This window comes from Equus caballus, chromosome 28, assembly GCF_041296265.1.
Source record: "Equus caballus isolate H_3958 breed thoroughbred chromosome 28, TB-T2T, whole genome shotgun sequence".
In the NCBI taxonomy this organism is placed as follows: Eukaryota; Metazoa; Chordata; class Mammalia; order Perissodactyla; family Equidae; genus Equus; species Equus caballus.
In genome coordinates this window covers 44,573,375-44,579,374 of record NC_091711.1, presented here as the reverse complement: position 1 = coordinate 44,579,374, position 6,000 = coordinate 44,573,375, and positions in this window count along the sequence as shown.

Genomic DNA, 6,000 nt, shown 5'->3' with positions numbered 1-6,000 from the left:
GAATCTCAGACTGAACTTTAAAGGCCTCTTGAGGCCAGAAAAGCCAAGCCAAGGACTTGCCATCAGATTTTGCCTGCAGTACCTACAGATTTGGGTGGACTCCTCTCTTTCCAAGGTCCCCCCAAATATTTCAAGGTTCCTTGAACCTGCCAGATAAGTGAGCTTCCTTACTTACCAGGAAAGATTGCTGGAATCTCTGTAAACAAGGTACCAGGCCCATATTTCCAAGTGGCTTTATTCCAGAAAGTCCAATCTTTGTTCCTGAAAAGCTGTGTTGTCATATCTGAGCCTGTATGTTTCTCTCAAATATGACATTCCAGTCAAAGCCTTGGTAATATAACCAATGTGTCCTGTATAAGGAAAACAGGTTCTTACTGAACTTATGCAAATAACTGTATTGCTACGAAATAACCATACTCACTCACAAAGAGTTTCCAAATTCTGGAGGGACCAGGTAGGGAGAAAAAGATAAATGTCTCAGTTCTGCTCACCAAGGTATAATTTCACCAAATTGCTGTAAGTCATAGTTAGCATAAGAGAAAAGAGAAAACGTTTTCCTTAAATCTGAGAAAACAAAACAAAACATCAAAAAATTCAACATTTCAAACAAAAGTTATAAACAATTATAATCATCCTCATCAGTTCACACAGTCCTGTATAATCAACTCTTGATCTTAATCTTCTGTTAGCAGTTTTACGTGGTCATCAGTTTCTCCATTAGAATTCTGTAATTTCTTACCCAGTTCAGTTTTATGATCTGCAAGTTTATCAGAAAGCTGTATTTTAGAATTCTGTGTCAGAATCCTTTCCATGAATTTCTCTGAAGACAACATATTTGCAAAAGCAAAAAGCATCAGAGTAAAACAGCAACTATCTGCAAATGACAAAAAACTCAAAAGGGCAATTAACAAAGAAACTTGGCTACTTCTGTAACATACAACACTTCAAGATAATAACTAAAATTATGGCTGACAACCAGGACAGATCAGAATTTTAGGAATGTTATATAATTTTAAAACATTTATATCAATAGCATTCACCCACATAACACCACCTAAGAAAGTTTATCATCACTCATTTGACAATGCTTCCTGTGTAATTTAATAGATCAAATAAGCCTAATTAGTTTAGTATCTTTTTTATAGGAAGAGAGAACAAATTTCTTTGAGAAGTCTCAGGGGCTCTCTGAAAATCCGCAGAGAAATTTTCTTTCTTCTATCAGGTCAAAAGAAAGCCTTCATTTCAGGATTTGAATTTTTGAGGGAGAAGCTTGTCAAAAATATCAAACTAGGGGCTGGCCCCGTGGCCGAGTGGTTAAGTTCACGCGCTCCGCTGCAGGCAGCCCAGTGTTTCGTTGGTTCGAATCCTGGGCGTGGACATGGCACTGCTCATCAAACCACGCTGAGGCAGCGTCCCACATGCCACAACTAGGAGGACCCACAACGAAGAATATACAACTAGGTACTGAGGGGCTTTGGGGAGAAAAAGGAAAAAAAATAAAATCTTTAAATCAAACTATTTTAAAACACTTGTTCAAATAGGAAACAATGCTTACTGCGAAACAATGGTCAGGTATCTATTCAAAGTGACAACAGAAACAGTCAATAAATCTTAATAGAGAGACTTCAGTCCTTCTGAACATAGGAAGTTATTTTAACAAAACAGATTTTCTGTCTTTTAGGTAGACTTACTCAAAGAAACACCTTTTATAATCTCTTTATCAGGAGCAGACCAAAAGTTCAAGAAATCTATCCTTTCGAGAGAGAAAACCAAATTCTAATTTATGCACCAGCTTATTATTAAAACTTAATTACTTAATTGGATTTACTTTAATCTTAGCCAACTTGACCAGGCATAAAACTCTCTCAGAACTTCTCTTTCACAAACCTATAACTTTTTACACTCAAAATTTGTCCCATGCTTGCTTTCTTCCCTTCCAGCACTTTAGGACAAATTGATCTTTCTTAACCCAATAAACAATAATAATTCCCTTCTTTATACCCTCTTTACTGAAAACATTTTAATTTCCTTGTATACAGAGCTGTTTTCCTTAGTAATTTTTAGTAGCTTTAATTACATACATTAATTAGAATTTTTAACCCTTACAGACCCTAGCAAAAACTAAAAAGTAAGCAACTATGAACTATCTTTTGCATCAGCATTCTAAACACTTTTCATAATTTCTTGGAAACATGCTACTTCACAGTAGTAAAACACAGGTATGTTTACTAATAGGCCCAAACACTTTTTAGTTTCTCTGTAGTAAGAAGCCAAAAGCAGATAAACTTAGACATGTTCAGCAATAATGTTTCAGTGTTCCATTCCGTCCCAAAATGACCCAGATACTCAACAGATTTTTATCATTTAACTAAACTTGGCAAAACTCTAAAGTTTTAAGTTACCAAAAAGAATTTGGAAACTGTTTTTTCCCCAGGTATACAGACCATAAAACATAATTATTGTACCCAGAACCTCTTGCCCATTTTTATCTATTTTTTTCTATATTTTATCTATATTTAAATCATTGGTTTCCAACACTTATGTTCAGATTACCCACGAAAACTTCATGAGACATTAGACAAAATTAGCTATCATTTAAAGCTGTTATTTTGCTGATGAACTTCTAACAGACAACGTGAGCTTATTTGACTAGTAAACCCAGGCTACATGTCTGCATCATATCCAAATACTGACAATTGAGGACATGCCTATTTCAATCAAACCAATAATCTTAAACAAACTTTCATTTACCAAAGTTAACCTATAGCATGTTAACTTGAAAGACATTGGGTTAATTTCTACTACATTTAGAATTTATGTAAGTGCTTACTTTAAGCCAATTAAACGGAGCCCTTAATTTTGGCCATACCATCCAGAGGTAAAATATCACACACATGTGACATACATATAGACACACATACACAGAAGCTCCCCAGCTGTTGTTTTAAAAATTACTGCCAAAGCTCACCAGTTATGAATCCAAATTTTGTTTTGAGCCTTTTTACTAATATTTGTGGAGAAAACATTTAAGATGCTAGATTTTTTGGCAAGGGCACGCTTATGGCTGTTTTTTCCTTTTTCCCTTTTTTTTTCTTCAGTCTTAGGAATTAGTGATGGGCTAGGTAGTCCCCAGAGGATTTGCAAGCTCTCTGAGAGAAGGGAAATGGGTGGAAGCGGAACCACCTCTAGAGCTGCTTTTCCAGCCTTACAAGGATTTCCCGAGGACGGTTGCTGTTCATTGCTCAGAAACTGGGTTGCAACTCAAATGACATTCTAGGTTGATCTACCTGTCCAACGACATCACTAAGGCACAGAGAAACCCCTCAAGTTTTCTCCATGATGCAGTTTCTAGGGCATAACCCATCCAATTGAAAGTGTTTCCAATTAGTTAAAATGCACCCAACGGGTGAGTCTCTGGGTATGCTTGGGGTGTTCCCCATGGCAGTAAAGCCAGTGTCCAACTGACAGCTGCTGGAGAAGGGTGCAGAGCCCGACTGCAGCCATCAATATAGTTAAAAGATTTAGTCAAATCCCGCTCAGCCCGGGCACTTAGTCCCTGAGCCAGCACAAGGCGAGCCAGGGAGGCAAGAGGCAAAGGCCTAGAGCTGGCTGGGGATTGGGACTCCCAGCACCAGGGTTGAGAATTAAGTCCCTGGCAAAAGGGTTTCAAGTTTTCAATTTTTTTTTTTAAAGATTTTATTTTTTCCTTTTTCTCCCCAAAGCCCCCCGGTACATAGTTGTGTATTCTTCGTTGTGGGTTCTTCTAGTTGTGGCATGTGGGACGCTGCCTCAGCGTGGTCTGATGAGCAGTGCCATGTCCGCGCCCAGGATTCGAACTAACGAAACACTGGGCCGCCTGCAGCGGAGCGCGCGAACTTAACCACTCGGCCACGGGGCCAGCCCCCCCAAGTTTTCAATTTTACAGAAGGTCCAGGTTCTGCTCAGGTCCAGCCTGACCTTAACCTCAACTTGGTGACAACAGAGGAGGTGACAAACGAGACAGACAAAGAAAGGAAAAGAAGAGATCAGGCCTCGCCCTCATGGCCTCTTCCCAAGGGTTATCAAGGGTCACACAAACCCAGCAGGACAGTTCGCAGAATAAATCACAGGTCTCCTATCTGCACAACTGACTCAGTAGGCGCCCCAAATACTCAACGAGTCAACTGCAAAGAGAGGGCACCCAAGTTAGGGTTGCCGGGGGATCAGGCCCAGAAATCAGAGTGGGGGCTCCCAGGGGTGCAGCCTTTGACTCTTTAAAGATGTCTTTGTTTCTCGGTTGCAAAGCTCAAAAGGAACCCAAAATGGTCACTGTAACTTTAAGAGAGACAAAAGAAAAGGGTCCATTACCTTGAAATCCCCCCTGAGCCTAGGGCAGCATCCTACCCATTGGTCCTCCTGTGGGGTTCCTATAGCAAGGGGTGACAGGGTGTCCCCTGCATTGCATCCCTGTATATCTTCCCTATTATGACTGGCAGTAATAGGTGCCTGGTGAATGGTCCCAGAAATAAAAGAAGAATAGAGAAAAACAGTGAAGAATTTTCTGCAGGTCTGGGGGACATTCTACCCAATTGCGTCCTGGAGCCATTCTCCCAAGAAGGGGTTCCCATACTCAACCGAAGTTTAGAGTTTGGTACTTTCCTTGAACCGGAGTCCTGATTGGGACTTTCCCACGTCTCAGAGTGTGGTCAGGAGCCAGAGAGAGGGATCCCAATCCAGCCTTAGGAAAAGAAGCCTGCCACGGGAGTCTTGGAGATTGGCGACCATCTAATGACTTAAGTGGTGGACCGGTGCCCATGTAAAATTTATATATTAGAGACAGGATTAGGAAGGAATGGATAAATTCATTCTTCATCACCCTCGGGCTTAAGGCACTAATTCTCTTTGGGCTGATGCCATGTTTCGCCCCATAGAGTAGCCATGGGCAGCAAACGTGGATTCACACAGCTGTCCGAGAAGGTTCTCGATGAAGAAGTGCTTTTAGCTCTATCCTTGAAAAAGAGGAAGGCACAAGGAAGAAAAGTGCACTTACCAGAACTTTAGCTCACAAGCCAGTGAAGCAAGATCCCAGTACAGGCCCCCAGAAGAAATGATGTGGGCTCGGCGAGCCAAGGAAGCGAAAGAAAGATTTCTTGGACTCTCAAGGTCTGGTAGTAGAGCTCCTTTACTCAGAGACTAGCATGGAGGAGCATGGGGACAGGGCCCGTGGGCAGTGAAGAGCTGCAAACACGGGTTGAGAGTAGGGCTAAATTTATAAGGCATAGGTATGTGAGTTATTTCTTTACAAGACAAAAGAAAGATCACGTAAAAAAGTCATTAAAATGGTATCAGTGCAGGTGGGGTCTGGGTTATTGGGTGGTCCTATAACTTTGGATATGAATCAGGTCGGCTCAGGTCAGGGCGTCCTATGCTTCCCGGAGGACGATGCAGATCGGTCTGTGGGGCAGGACGCCTTGGGCTTCTCTCCCCGGGGCAGCCTTGATCCTCATCAGGAAGACCAGGGGGGGCGGCCTGGAGAGGGGGTCACGGCAGGCTCTGAAGAGGGGACGTTTGACCTGATACCCAAACACTAAGCAAGGGCTGGCCCTCAGGCAGCTGGGGACAGTATTCCAGAGACAGGGAAGGACATGTTCAAAGGCCTGGAGATGGGACCAAGCTGAGCAGTTTCAGGAACAAGAAGACCTTGTGGGGGCGCAGCAACGAGCTCAACAAAGCGATTTGAGGTCAGGCCAGGCGCGGCTGCAGCGAAGTTTCCGGATTTTATTTTACATCCCATGGCGGAAGGGCGCTCTCTTCTTCCCTTTATGGTGGTAAACGAGGCCCAGAAGGGGCCAGCATCCCACCGGAGGCCACAAAGAGGGCCGGAGTCCAGCCGCGGGCTCCTGGGGCGACACTGCCCGCGGGCCCCCACTCAGGGCGCACCTAGCGAGCGCCCAGGGTCACCTGCCAGGCGCGGGACTCCCCAGCTGCATTTCCCGGGCGGAAGCGGCTCGGCCTCCGCCC